Source organism: Muntiacus reevesi, chromosome 8 (assembly GCF_963930625.1).
Source record: "Muntiacus reevesi chromosome 8, mMunRee1.1, whole genome shotgun sequence".
Classification (NCBI taxonomy): domain Eukaryota; kingdom Metazoa; phylum Chordata; class Mammalia; order Artiodactyla; family Cervidae; genus Muntiacus; species Muntiacus reevesi.
In genome coordinates, this window is record NC_089256.1 from 72523612 (window position 1) to 72539382 (window position 15771).

General features: G+C 38.1%; 1 long non-coding RNA gene across 1 annotated transcript in view; it reads left to right on the forward strand.

Annotated features, from left to right (window-relative positions):
* Positions 1–13273, forward strand: part of LOC136173233 (uncharacterized) — a 52003-nt gene extending 38730 nt beyond the window's left edge. The window contains exon 3 of the long non-coding RNA XR_010664192.1: positions 13014–13273. This is a non-coding gene — a long non-coding RNA (uncharacterized lncRNA). The remainder of the gene's footprint in view (positions 1–13013) is intronic.
* Positions 13274–15771: the final 2498 nt, after the last annotated feature.

The window sequence follows — 15771 nt, forward strand, 5'->3', positions numbered from 1 at the left end:
CATCCATTGATGAACAAGGTTATTTCCATGCCTTAGCTATTGTAAATAATGTGGCAATGAACACAGTGGGGAGGGGGTGCAGATACCTTTTCGAGACAATGATTTTGTATCTTTTGGACATGTACCCAGGAGTGGGATTGCTGCACCATTTGGAAGTTCTATTTTTAATTTTTTGAGAAATGTCCATACTGTTCTCCACTGTGGCTGTACTGTTACATTCCCAGCAATCATGTGTCATATTTCCTTTTTCTCCATATCCTCACCAACATTTCTTACCTCTAATCTTTTTGATAATAGCCATTCTAATAGGTATGAGGTGATATCTCATTGCAGCTACATAAAAATCCTTGTCACCATTCTTGGGAGTTGTTTGAGGTTTCCTTCCTGGAGTCTATTCCCTTGTTGGTTGCCATTTTGGAGAAAATTGCTCCCTGGTGCCGTATGGCAAGACTAGCACAGCAGGGGATGAAGTCATGCTACGGTTAACATGCATTTAGTAACCTGGCTAGTTAGGTAGTTCTTCTTATCAATATAAATAAATGCAGTACCAAAGCAGAGAAACAAACAAAAACTCCTGGAAAGGGTGAGAGAAGCCCTTGGCTTCCAAACAGCTTAAACAAAGAAGGCATTGTGAAATATGTGTATTTTTAAAAATTACTGGGGACTTCCCTGGCAGACCAATGGTTAAGACTCCACGCTCCAAAAGCAGGGGGAACAGGTCTGATCTCTGGTCAGGGAACTAAGATCCCACACAAAGCATGGCATGGTCAAAAAAAGCATCTCTTCTCTCTTAACCACATCCTTTTCCAGTTGTCTTCTAATTAGCCAAAATCCTGTGATCTTTCCATATTAACGTGTTAATATTGCATCATCACTCACTACTGTATACAGATGCACAGGATCTCCCTATTCCCATCCTCCAGCCTCACAAGGTCTTGAATATTTGTGGCTTGCTTATTCCTTACGTTCCTTGACAGTCAATGCTTTTATTTCTTGATAGAATCCTCCGTTTGAAGCAAAATTTTTCTAGAAGAAATCAACTTATCCTTTATTCTGTTATTTTTATTTAAAAAAATTTTCTCCCACTGAGCACCTTTCAGGAACATTTTTCAAACTTGTTCTTCAATAATAACTTTTTCTCCTTGTTTCTCAACAGGAATTTCTCCTCAATTACTCTAGTGTAAAAGAGATCTATGATGATATCAATCACCTTGGCCTATTCCACTTAAACTCTTATGACTGTAATGATTGAATCAGTGTTTTAATAATGTGCTATTTTAAAAAGACCAGTTCATAGTAAATTGATTAGAACAAACTTCAAGCAACACCATTTTTTTTTTTTGTATAGAGTATAAGACCTCTTTGGAGTATGAGTGCAGCGCGAGTCCTATCTTGAGTTTTAGTGGACATGTCTGACCACCTTGTGGAAAGAACCCACCAGAAACCTACTCGAATGTGGATTAAGAAACATACTGTAGAGAAACCTACTCATAAGAGAAGAAGGAACTAGGCAAAGGAGGGGAGGGATGATTTGGAGTAGCAAAGCGGTTGTCACTTAGATTTAAACCCTGCTGGACTGAGTCCCATAGAGAGAAAGTAGGGCTATCAAAAATAAAAACCAAGAACAGCTTTACTCACACAGTGCTGAGGCAAGAGCCGAACTAGCTGGCTGCACAGTGGTAAGAGAGGAATGAAACTTTCTTGCCTGCTTCTCAACACAGCACTCTGAAGCTTTAAACCTTTGACTCAAAGATCTTTATTGCCTTCACTATTGCAAAATACAGTAGGACCTTCAGATATGGTGGCTTGCAATGGTTGTCTAGTGGGCGGTGGCACAGTAAGAAATGCAACTAGCAGAGGCATATCACACAGAACACATCCAGGGATATTGATAAGTACTTGAAAAGTGCAGGAAGCTGAAGTCCTATAAAAATATCCCCTGGAAGGTAAGGTAGGAACCCATGGAATTCAGATTTGATTTTTAATGTGACTCTATTACTGTTCTCAAGCTATGGAAGTCTGGGGAAACATGAATTAAATAAAATCCTGAGATCTCTTCTGGGGCAGAAGTAAGGAAAGCCTGCACTGGAATTAAAGAACAACGTGACTATGTAGTTTTCTTCATATCAAAACTGGACATGTGGTTGGAAAATATATTTCGACTACAATCTGGCCACAAGTAATATATTCTTTTATATGTTCTGACTGAATAAAAAGCAAATCCAAGATGTCAACTGGTGACCTAGCATCTCCAAAAAACTTGTAGAGCAAATTAATTACAGAATTTATAGTTGCAAGCACATTTTCCCAGGTTCTTCTGGTTTCATGTTTTTTGCTTTTAAATCTTGTTAACTTCTAATATAGTTATGATGTGGATTTGTTCCTAATGCAGAACACATTTTAATATTCTTGTTTTTGGCAAGATTTTACACAAACATGTTACTTCCAGAAAGTGACTTAATAAGAAATGTTAATAGAAGCACCTTTATAGTGTTCATAGGCATTTAGTCTTTAATAATATGTGGAAATCAGATTTTAAAAATCCTATAATTGCTAAACTTAACAGATTAAGAAACAACTTTTATTCTTTATAGTAAATAAGCATTATAGAAGGGCATAGGCAATAAAAAAGATATTAATTTAAAATTCTGATTCTTATTGATTTTTTAAATTACATAAAAATACTGTTCTAATTATAAAACATTTAGAAAAGTTGAGACACTTTACTAAGAAAACAAACCACAAGCCCCATCACCTCAATCTGTTGAATATGACCGCTGTTACAAATTTTTTGTATTTTCCTATATATGTTATATATAATATAGTAAAAAGGGGTTAATATGGCATGGTAGTTTTTAAATCCTTTTATATTTTTCACCAACTATGTTTTCTTAGCTCATTTCTCTATCGTTTGAAAAGTACAATGATTTTTTTTCTATTAGTGATAACATTTTTATTATTAAAACTTGAAATATTTTTATCTCTGTTTACCAAGGTTAAGAATATAGTTATTAATTAACATCTGTGTAAAATGAAAAACCTGTTAGGCTTTTACTGTCCTTATTCTCTTCCCATTTCACAATTTTGATTGATGTAATCTGGAATTTAGATCTAAATTATTATTGCTATTTTACATTATCAACTTTGAAGACTTTTGAAATTTGTTTTGCCTTGTACAATAAATATATTGATGACAGTTTTTAAGATGTTAATCTAGGTTTAGAGTTTCCTTTGCTTTCTATCATCTCTTTTTTTTTATTGTGGCACTTTCATTCTGTTTATCTTTCTCTATTTAGGTTGATTGGTTTGTATCCCTAAACTGTAAGTATAGTACCTTCAGAGAACTGGCTTGTAAGAGAATATTGGTCTTTCCTACAAATGACCTCTTGACCAAGTACAACATTCTTCTCCTTCCAACCTTGGGAGCCAGTCTTCATTTACAGATGGTATTTGGTTCTCTGGAAAAGTCAATGATTTCCCTTCCCTTGGGGCAGCGGTTCTCAACCCTAGCTGCACATTCAAATCTCTGGGTGAGATTTTAAAAAATATCAATGCCAAGGCTCCTCCCAGAATAATTAAATCAGACTGCTTAAAGTTGAAGCCCAGACAATAATATTTTTTAAAGGCTCACTCATGACTTTAATACATAGCTGTGGTTGAGAACCACTGCTTAAGAAATAAGCTATTTTTTCTTGCCTGGATGCTTGCATAGGTTTTCTCCTTCTCCTTGAATCTTGTAACATTCAACATGATATATCAAGGTAACTATGCCTCTTCTTTACTGTCTCATAAACTTGAGTTCTACAAACTCAGCAATTTCCCCCTATTATTCCTTTGATTATTGCTTCCAACACATTCATTCTACTTCCTCTTTTTTTGTATTCTTAGGACATGTTGACTGGATTTCCTGCATCTCTCCCTTATATTTTCCTTATTTTCTCTCATCATTTTATCGCTGGGTCCTTATGATGTCAGTACATATTTCCCATTTCTCTTTGGTATTTGACTTGCCGTCTATTGCCATTAACAATATTTGTAACTCTGTGGTTTTATTTTTCATTTCCATACAATCTGCATGAACCACTGTTAGCAAGAACCTGGCTAAGTCAGTTTGGCAAGAACTCCCCCCGCCCCTTCCACATCTAATCCCACTCCATATCTGACAGGACGCCTCATCCTCCATTTCCTCCCTGGTGATAACTGATCATCCTGGCCTGTGCTCAGCTAGACTCCTGTTGTTAGGTCCATGCAGCCAGAATACCCCTTGACCCCTGATGTTCCTTCTTGGTTGTTTTCCATCCACTGACCTTCATCCTGCTCTTTTGACCATAAATCCCCACTTTTACTTGTTGTATTCAGATTTCAACCCTCTTTCCTCTACCTCAAAACCCTATTGAAGTAGTCTCCCTGAATAAAGTTTGCAGTTGGTACTGGTTCTGGGTCTTTTGGGGGGTCACAGACTCTTTTAAGAACTTGTTCAAGTTGACTCCTAGTCCCAGAAAAATGGCCACATCATAAAATGTTTGTGCTACTTCACAGAACAACCCTTCCAGTCTCTGTGATCCCTGAATGAAGGCTCATGAACACTATGATAGACTCCTGGTCTAAATGAAGTTCTATGTTGTTCAGTACTTCGTAATCAAACAAAAGGTGAGAGAGATAGGCTCAGAAATTAGTGTGTGTTCCTGTTTACCTGTGGCATCCATATGAAAAGCTGGTGCTTTCACTGTTCTAGACTTTGTTTGATGAAACCTCTTTAAGTTAAATGGTTTGAGTGGTGTTCTAAGAGGATGACTGTCACTTATTATCCAGTCTTTCATTTTTGCCTTTTAGGTATAATCAGCTGTATAACAGGTAGCACAAATCATGTGGATTTTCTAGCAAGTGCTCACATATCCCCATCTTCTAAGTTTTACTTAGAAATTTAAAATGCAATTTCCCTACCAAGAAAGGGAGTGTCATTCTTTTTAATATAAGTATAGAACCTCCACATCTCAATCCTGATAAATTACCAAGGTTATTTGCTCTTTCTGCCCTCTTACATTTTTCACCCCAAAGACTATATTTAGCTTTCTAATATACATCAGAGAAATAATTATTTTCCTTCCTTTGTGGGAAAATATTTTTTCTGCCTAGATTTCACCTCTATTTTATCTTGAAATTCAGACTGTGACCAGGTTATGTCTAGATGTAGATTTCTATTCATTTTATTTATTTTTTTTACTGGTATTTAAGAAATTATGCTGATCTGCAGGTTAAAATTTACCTTCAGCTTATAGATGTTTTCTTTGTTGTGGTCTTAAACGTTGTTCCTCTCCTGTTTGTTCAGAAAAGCCCCGTAATCCACACAATGACTCTTTACTCTTCATGTATCACATCTCTTATTTCTCCAAATGCCCACCTTCCTTACCTGTTTTCCCTATCTTATTCACTAGGGGAAAATTCATCAAGTTTATCAACTGTATTAATGATTCATTTTCTACATTATCAGTTCTGCTCCCCACTGTTTCTAATCAAGTACAAAATCTCACAGTAGAGTAATTAACTTCAAAATGCTCTCTCAATTAACTCCCTCCTCAACTCTGTTCAGTTTATATTTTATTTTCAAATGTATGTATATTTTTAAAATTAGTATCATTGTACAGATGCATCTAAAAATTTCTATTCCTAAACTATAAATGTTTCTATGTATATATAAAACTCTATCTGACTTTTCTCTACCTTTTGCATGCTGTGTTTTCTTTCCTTGATACTACAAATTCTTTGTGGGGTTATGGCAGAATAGGCTAGTTGTTTCCCAATATCTATTTTCCCTTTGTCCCTAGTATTACAATAGAACTCTGTTTTTCAGCTGGTCTCCTGGCACCTGAAATAAAATCTACACATCCCAGACTTCTTTGTAGCTGGGTGTGCTCATAAAACTAAGTTCTACACAGTGGGGGTTGAGTGGAAGTGCTCTGTGTAACTTCTGGGAAGTGTCTCTAAATGGAAGGGAGAGTGTCCTTCGTCATCTTTTCCTGTGGCTGGAATACAGATAAAATGACTATAGCTCTTGGACAGGAGGTAAAAACCATTAGCCAAGAACGGCAGAACAGCAAGATAGAAGGCACCCATTGAGGAGCACTAAATCAGGCCTGGACTGTCTACCTCTGGGCTTTTTTCAGGTTATAGTGAAACAAATTCTATCTTATTTAAGTTACTATTATTTTGTAATTGTCACAGCCAAACTTAGTACTACCTGATATGGGAGTTTTCTGATATTTAAACAGTGAGTTTTTTTTAGTTATCACCTCCAGAAATCAGGCGAGGAGGTGTTTTTTTTTTTTTTTTTTTTTTGTCTTAACTCTTTCTTAAAAATACTTTTAGGAACTTCTTAAATGTTAAAAGAAGGCATGTGACTAGTTCCTTAATCAAACAACCTCAGCAATCAGGGCCATGTGTAATTTTGGAAGGATTCCCTTCCTTGTTTAACAGAAATATAACTTACATATCATACCCTTATGTAAATATAGATGTAAAAATGTACATACTTACATAACACTGTGCAGATCTAAAAATAGAGTACTTTCTACTACCCATCAGGCTTCTTCCCACCCTCTCTGAGTCACAACCCCTTGCTCTTCCGACTATGCCTGCAGACTAGATTTGATGGCTTTGGACGCCACACAAGAGCGGCTATCCCTCTGATGGCCATGGAGGTATGTTACTCAGATCTCCCTTCAAAAGAGCACCTGTCACAAGGAGTACAGTGAGTTGACAGTCTCCAGATGTGAGTGCCTAAGCTTCTGAGTCAAGATCATGCTCTTTCTGGAGAGTAAGAGTTGATAACTGAGCATGGTGGTACAAGGGTATGTCATTTCTGGCTGTGAGGCAAACTTCTATGGGTAATCTTTGTGTTGAAGTTCCTCATCGAGCTAGCCAAGATTTCCCCAGAACTACACTACTGGCTGAGGCTCTATCTACCCTTTCTTCCCTTCCTTCATTAAATGTCAGGGGTGAAGGCTTTCTCCATCCACTCCTATTCCCAGAAAATCTGCACTTCTAATTCAATCTTGGCATCTGCTCCTTGATGAACCCAGACATCATTCTACTCTTTTAAGTCTGTTTTCTTTGCTTAACATTATGTTCAGACTAATCCATTTTTTTTGCATATAGCAGTAGTTTTTCTTTTCCTTTTTTACATGGATGTGAATATTCTAAAATATATATACTTTTGACTTCATAAATAAAGCTGCCTGCTTTGACCACCCTTGCACATGTATTGTGATAGATACAAGTATTTATTTATGTAGGGTATACATCTAAAATTGGAATTCTGGGCCATAGGGTATACATATGTTTTAGTGGACACTGTTAAATATTTTTATAAATTAACTTTTTAAAAATCAATTTATATTCCTACCAATAATTTATGAGAGTTCCAGTTGCTCTACATCTTTGCCAACACTTTGTATTGTTAGCTACTTGCTTTTTCCTCTAATTATAATGTTTATACTTATTGTTTATTGATCTATCAACTTCTCTAAAGTGATCATTAAAGTATTTTATTCATTTTTAATTCATTTTTCAATTTTATTCTTCTATTTGATTTATTCTTTGTATAGTCTGAATATGAATTTTTTGTCAGTTAACATCTATTACAAATATCTTCTACCAGTCTGAAGTTTGCCTTGTTACTCTCTTAATGTCACCCTTTTTTGTTTGCTTGTTTGTTTGTTTTTTCTTTTTCTTTTTTTTTTTTTTATTAGTTGGAGGCTAATTACTTCACAACATTTCAGTGGGTTTTGTCATACATTGATATGAGTCAGTCATATAGTTACACGTATTCCCCATCCCGATCCCCCCTCCCACCTCCCTCTCCACCCGACTCCTCTGGGTCTTCCCAGTGCACCAGGCCCGAGCACTCGTCTCACGCATCCCACCTGGGCTGGTGATCTGTTTCACCATAGATAATATATATGCTGTTCTTTCGAAACATCCCACCCTCACCTTCTCCCACAGAGTCCAAAAGTCTGTTCTGTACTTCTGTGTCTCTTTTTCTTTTTTGCATATAGGGTTATCATTACCATCTTTCTAAATTCCATATATAATAAACATAAATTATTTGTTTTAATAAAGTTCAAATTTTCAATCTTTTATTTTCAGGTTAGAGTTTTGGTATCCTATTTATCCTATTTGAGAAATTTTCTCAAACAAGTCATAAAGATGTCGCATTTTCCTCGAGAAGCTTTATGGGTTCACTTTTCATGTTTACATCAATGCTCTGTCTCACATTAATCCTTATGTGTTGCATGAAAAGAAAATGAAAGTGAAAGCTGCTTACTCGTGTCTCTTTGAGACCCCATGGACTATACAGTCCATGGAATTCTCCAGGCCAGAATACTGAAGTGGATAGCCTTTTCCTTCTCCAGGGGATCTTCCCAACCCAGGGATGGAACCCAGGTCTCCCATATTGCAGGCGGATTCTTTACCAGCTGAGCCACAAGGGAATCCCAAGAATACTGGAGTGGGTAGCCTATCCCTTCTCCAGTGGATCTTCCCAACTCAGGAATTGAACTGGGGTCTCCTGCATTGCAGGTGGATTCTTTACCAACTGAGCTATCAGAGAAGCCCTGATATGTGTTGTGTGAAAGTAAGGTAAAAATTTGGGGGGAAAGCCATCTAAACTTCAATATATAAAGCCTTTTCTTTGTATTTTGTGAAAGAGTTGCTAGTTGACAGATTTGGTGGTGTAATTCCTATCTAGGGTTTCTGCGGACACCACCCCCCTCTCCAAGCTCACTGCTTGTGAGTGATACAGTTGTCCAGGCCAAGGCCTCTAGCCAGGTACATCAGCAAAGAACACTACAGTTAGTGACAGACTGCTGCTTGAGGGAGCCACTTAGGCCTCACCTTCATGCCCAGTTCCACAGAGGCAATGAAGGTCTCCAAAGCCTGGGGAAACCATCCAACAATAGAATTATTGCCACTGCGTATGAGCTCTCAGCTTGAAACATTTACCATTATTTGCTACCTTGCTACCTTCAAACTCATTCAATCCTGTGGTCAGCCTCCTGGCCTCATCTCTCCATGTCAAGCTGCTCATTGGTGACTGGCAGATAGGCCCTGGATGTCCTTTAATCTGGTCCCAACTGCACAGGATTTAGAAGAAATTCTTTGAAGTTTCTGGCATTCGTATGGTTTCCTTCCCTAGCTTCCAGTACTGATTTAGGGTTTTACATATTTTAAAATTTTCTAGGTCATATTGGATGGGACTGGGAGGCAGGTGGTTCAAATATGTGCTCTCAGCCTCCCATATTTCCTCTGAAATACAGTAAAATATCTTTCACTTTTAGCCTTGTGGGGATTGTGGAAAAAAATCTGTATGTCATGCCACAGTCCATGGGGTCTCAAAGAGTCGGAAACAACTGAGTAACTGAATTGAACTGAGGAGAAAATAGCATTTATTATTAATAATATTTAATAGGGACTTCCCAGGTGGCACTAGTGGTAAAGAACCTGTCTGCCAATGAAGAGATGTGTGAGACCTGGGTTCGATCCCTGGGTTGAGAATGTCCCCTCGAGGAGGGGATGGCAACTCACTCCAGTATTCTTGCCTGGAGAATCCCATGGACAGAGAAGCCTGACAGACTATACTTCCATAGGGTCTCACAGAGTCAGACACAACTGAAGTGACTTACCCCACATGTATTAATGTTGGCAATATGTGTTCATATATTCACATTTGTTTATTATATATTTCAGTCCAGTCTTTTTGCTGGACACTTTCTGAAATATAATTGGGATCTTGTTGTATATCAAATTTTATATTACCTACAAGACTTTTTATTGTACTATGGGTATTTCTCCATGTTATTGATAATTTGCATTTTATATATGTGTTATAATCCAATTTTTATTTGTTATATGTGAGTGCATATCTGTATTTGTTTACATAGACAAAGGAAAAACTGTGGAAAGACAAACACTAGACTAAATGTTAAAGGTGTGGATCTTACATAGAAAAGGAAGAATATAACTTTACTTCATAAACTTCAATATTGTTTAAATTGTTACCACAAAATACTTTTAAAAATAAGTTATTTTTTTCCTCAAATTTCTTAATTCAATGAATATATCATATTTTATTACCCATTTTATTATATTGCTATTTAGGTGGTTTCTATTCTTATAATATAAATGGCTTTGTTCTTAAAGCTTCATACATATATACATAATCCTTAGGATTTATTCCAAGAAGTAGAATTACTCTATAAGAACACTTTACAAGCCTAATACTTAATCATTTACCAAAATATTGTTTCACTTTCTACTTAACAAGTAGAACATAAAATTACTCTGTTTAAGTTATAATTAGGTTTGGCAGTTTAAAAAACTAACAATGGTGAAAAAAAAAAGTCACTGTATAAGTCACTTCAAAAATATTAAAACTTAAAATCTGCCCCCAAATTAAATTAGCCCTAATAGGGGCTAAAATACCTAAGGTTAACAAAATATTTCATATGTAAGACCCAAAAAAACCCTTTATTTTGTTAAACCCAGAGGCAGGAATATAGGATGATATGGTGAATCATGAAATCATTAGGCATTCAGCTGCTCTGTATGTTTCACTGTGGCTTCACGTGGGGGTCATAATGATTGCTGGAGCTCTAGACGCATGCATCCCCATTCCAGACAGCATGAAAGACAAAGGGTAACACCAAAAGAGGAATAATTACTATTTTCCAAAGGGACCCTATTTGGAAGTCCAGCAATGATTTCAATGGCTTTACCTTAGCCATATGATAAATAGACATTAAATAGATAATAGAGGTGTGCTCAGTCATGTCTGACTTGCAACTCCAGGGACTATAGCCTACCAGGCTCTTCTGTCCATGGAATTTTCCAGGCAAGAACACTGGAGTGGGTTGCCATTTCCTACTCCAGGGGATCTTCCTGACCCAGAAATCGAACCCACGTCTCTTGTGACTTGTGGCTCCTGCATTGGCATATGGATACTTTACCGTGGCACCATCTGGGAAGCCCATCTTAGCTATAAGGCCACAGTTAACTACCACTGAAAAATATATCCTTCCGTTAGAGCACATTACTGCCTCAAATGAAATCAGAATTATTCTACTAAGTAAAAAGTGGAGATGGACAATGTATAGAAAATTGGCAGGCTCTACTGCACCGCTATATGTTGTCCCTTCATTCAACAAGAGACATTTGCTCTGATCAACCTGAAACCTTGAATACAGCATGTTATACCCCATAGCCCTGTTCAGTGGTGCTAGAGGAACTGAATGTTGAGGCAGTGAAGGAAAACATAGTCTTCCAGCGCACCCCTCCTCTGCACCCAGCAAGGCAGCGGCAGCATGCATGATATAGTGTGGGCTGGGGGAGACAGTTGTCCAGGAGCTTGAGGTAGTGCCAAGCACCAGAGCGAGCAGAGAGCGCACCACAGCATGCTTTGGAGGAGCAGTGAAGAGCAGGGGAAGAGGAAGGCTGCAGTGTGCAATGACACTAATCTGATTTGAGACTCAAACCCTGTGCCACCAAAGGTACAAGTGAAACTGTCCCTGAAGGAGAGGAAGACCTCATCCTGCTCTTACAAGAACAGAGGAGAGCCAAATGGCATATGTGTAGATCAAATCAGAAACTCCGCCCCTGTCCCACTCCCCGCCCCAAACACATACACAAACAAGCATTTTTAAACCACCAGGGTACAAAATTATTGTTTTCCCTACAATCTGTGACTTTTGTTGGGTCTCTCTCTGCTCTTCCACTCTCCTTTCACCTTGTTCTCCCTGCTATTTTGCCCCCTACCCCCTTATTAGGCCAACTTGTGTACTCTCTTTATTACAGTATCACTTATTTTTACCCTAAGAAGAATGTAATTTTGATAGGAAAGAGAGCTCTCATTTGACAGTCAAATGATATAATTTTGTGACTATTTAAAGCAAGTCATTTAACCTCTCTGAACCTTAATTCCCACATCTGTGAAACTGATGACTACTTACATATTTCTCAGGCTTGCTGAGTAAAGCAATTATAAAACACTCAGCAATGTAAAAACATATATATAATATACAAAGGTTCGTTCGTTAGTCTGTTTTCCACACTTCAGAACTTTGCTGTCAAGAAAACTACCGACTCCTGCTTTGCACATTATGGGAGCTGCAGCCTGGGGGATCCTAGGAAAGATCCCAACACAGAACTAACCCTGGAGAGGACATAGTTTTGGAGACTTTGCTGGTCTCACATGAAGGGTGGAAGTCTACAAAAACGTATTTCTTCCAAGAAAGGAAGACAAGAAAATGAGGGAATAAGAGCTGTGACTTGGAGGATCGGACCTCCAAGGGAGGACAGGGTGGCAGATGTTCTATGTGGAAACATATTTGAGCTGGCCTCAGCGTGGGGAAGGACAGCCTGGGATGTTGTGCTGAGACAAGAGCCTAAACAGGATCAAATGACTTGCAATAACCTTAGAACTCATTTCCTGCATGAGGAATAACCATGTAAGGCCAAACCCTTATGACCGGATAAGCCACCTAACCTTATAAGGCTAAATGAAAAAAGTTGAAGTCAAATCTGTACATCTATGATCACAGTTTCATGTACTGGGGATTTTTATCATTTTCATTATCTTTTCTATATTCCAAATTTTCTATAATTAGTGTATTTTGTATATAATCAGAAAAAAATGAATTAAAAACCATTTTATATTGGAAGCAATAATAGCCTCAAATATAGAATCGGTAATATAATTATGGTACTTTAAGAATTATTTTAAAAGACAAAATAAAGTATATAAAAATATAAAAATTTGACTATGCTATAATAAACATAACAAAAAGCAGATGCAGTATAATTAAAACTATATAAAAATAAAAGCAAAACAGAAGGGACTATACAAAAACATGAAAGTTTTTTGTCACCAGCAAAGCCCATTGAATAAAACAGAGGAAATAAAAACAGAATCTGCGTAATAAAATAAAGCCTAACCTTCTTGTCCTTTGTGATTAATCTAGTTTCACTTGCTCAAAGGGTGTTCCATGCAGTGGCCTCAAACAGGCACTTCAGACCAGAGTTCCTCCTGAAAAATGGCTGCGCCTGACGCAGCTCGGGCAAACAGCAGAGCCACTGCGAACGACCCCTTAATCCAAGATGGCGGCAGCCGCCCATGCGCAGAGAGGCTGCAACGGAACTGCGATCTGCGTGAAGGCCAGGAGCAGCACAGCCGCACCCCTCCCCGAGAACTCTCCCGAGAACCCCTGCAAGAAGATCTCTGTAAAGCAGCCACACCTACTAGAGCGAGCGCTCCTACCACTCTAGGCCCAATCAAAGTAAGAAACTTCTCTTTGCTTCTGCGGCAAACTCAGTCCCATTCTATTGGCTCAACCAACCCTGGACAGAAGACTCTTTGTTGGGGACCCATTTGGGAAGGTTTGGCAATATTTTCTGAAGGTCTTTTCAAAGTAGGAGAAATTTTAATTTTTTTCCTAAATTTAAGCATTCTTCAAGATTGTTTTATTACTTTAAAACTTAAGTACTGTACAAATGATACAACGTTTTGGTTTTTTTTTTTTTTTTGGTCAGGATTCCTGGGAACTGAGGGCAGCTATGAACAAAACTATAAATCCAGAATACTATCACTCACCCAGCATGCTGTGACACTGGAGACTGTGGGAGTTAGAGATAGCATCTACCAAGAGAAAGGAGTTTGAGATCAAGGATGGAGGTGCAGGGGGTTCCCACTTTTTTCTCGGAATTCATGAGGATGAGATGGACCGTGTGATCTAGGCATGTGGGCTGTATCTTATGAGGCTGGGAGTTTTATGTTCTCCTCGTGTGTTTTCTTTTTGTAATCTGCAAAACTTTAATAAAATCTGGTTCAAACAAACTAGCCTCTTTTCTGCTTAAGCAAAAAAGATCTCTGTGGCCATTCTTGGGGACAGCTATGCTCCATGACTAGAATATAACAGAAAGAGAAACTGCAAGAAGATGAATCTCCTGGAAGTGGAGGCAGGCGCTCTTGACTCACCTTTTCCTTTTTAAGTTGGGAGAATATCCCCCTAAGTGAGGATCTGGAAGCTTCAGTGCTTTATTTTTGCTCTGGTTGCTCTGATTTGCCATCAGTTTTGAGGCAGCTTGGAGGAACAGGAAGAACAGAAAGCCAAGAGCCTCTGAACAGCATACCTGTGACTGTGATCTGAAGTTGCTAACTGCAGCCACTAGTTGACCAGCCTTGCTTAGCGGTCTCCAGTTGTATCCACTCTCAAAATGACACCCAAGCTGTTCAACCTCCTTTTCAAACCCCACTCCTGCGTGACAAGGTGGAAGAATCTGTATCTCAATGTCATTCTCAGAGATGATTTTTTTCAACCCCAGAACCAGTTGTTCTCTAAATAGCTACCTCCTAATTAGCTCTCTCATTCACCCCAAACTCCATTCCTCATCCCATTGCCTGACTTGCTCCACGATCCTATCCAGATTGGGCTTCCCAGGTGTGGCTAGTGGTAAAGAATCCATCTGCCAATGCAGGAGACACAGGAGACGCAGGTTTGATCCCTGGGTCAGGAAGATCCCCTGGAAGAGGAGATGGCAACCCACTCCAGTATTCTTGCCTGGAGAATCCCATGGACAGAGGAGCCTGAGGGGCTACAACCCATGGAATCTCAAAGAGTTGGACTGAGCACAATGCTCTTTTGATGCTTTACCTAGATTGTTGCAATAGCCTGGGAATTGGTTTCTCTGCCTCTGTTCTTAACAACCCCACCCCAAAACTACCAAGGTATTATTTTTAAACAGATTGAGACATGTTATTACTCCTGTTACTCCCACTATTTCTCCATTAAAAACTCCTATTATTTAAAAGAGACTTCTGTGACTCTTCATTGATTACCAGATACAATCTAAATGTCTCGGTCTGAAATTTAAGATCTACATTTCCCACTTCATTGTTTACCACTAGCCCTGTGTTCTAGTTACACAGTATTTCTTAAAGGTCCTTCTTTCCTTAGCTTTTCTTTTTTTCCTTTCCTTCATTTTCTCTCTCTCTCCTCTTTCTCTTCTTTATTTTTCTTAATTGAAGTACAATTGATTCACAATGTTGTTAGTTTCAAGTGTATAGCATAGTGATTCAGTATTTTACAGATTATATTCCACTAAAAGTTATTGCAAGATAATGGCTATAATTCCCTGTAGTATACAATATGTCCTTGTTACTTATTTATTTTATGTGTGTGTTAGTTACTCAGTCATGACTCTTTGTGAACCCATGGACTGTAGCCTGCCAGGCTCCTCTTTCCATGGGTGTTTCCAGGCAGGAATACTGGAGTGGGTTGCCATTCCCTTCTCCAGGGGATCTTCCTGACCCAGGGATCTCCTGCACTGCAGGCAGATTCTTTACCTTCTGAGCTACCAGGGAAGCCCTTTATTTTATACATATCCCTAATTTGCCCCTCTCCCCTTCGGTAATCACTGGTTTGTTTTCTGTATTTGTGAGTTTGTTTCTGTTTTGCATATGCATTCATTTATACTATTTCTCTTTTTTTTAATCTTTATTTCTTAAAACAGCAAAAACAACAAATCTCAAAAACATAGGAAATAAAAATGAAAGAAAAATTTGCAATTTAACAACACCAGTACATAATCAGTTGTCATTTGATAGTATCTTATTATTTCTTTATGTGCATAATTTCAAGTTATAAATGCTTTTATTACCCCCCCCACTTGAAGATGAAAAAGCAAAGGTTCAGAAAAATCATGACAAATTTTCTCATTGTT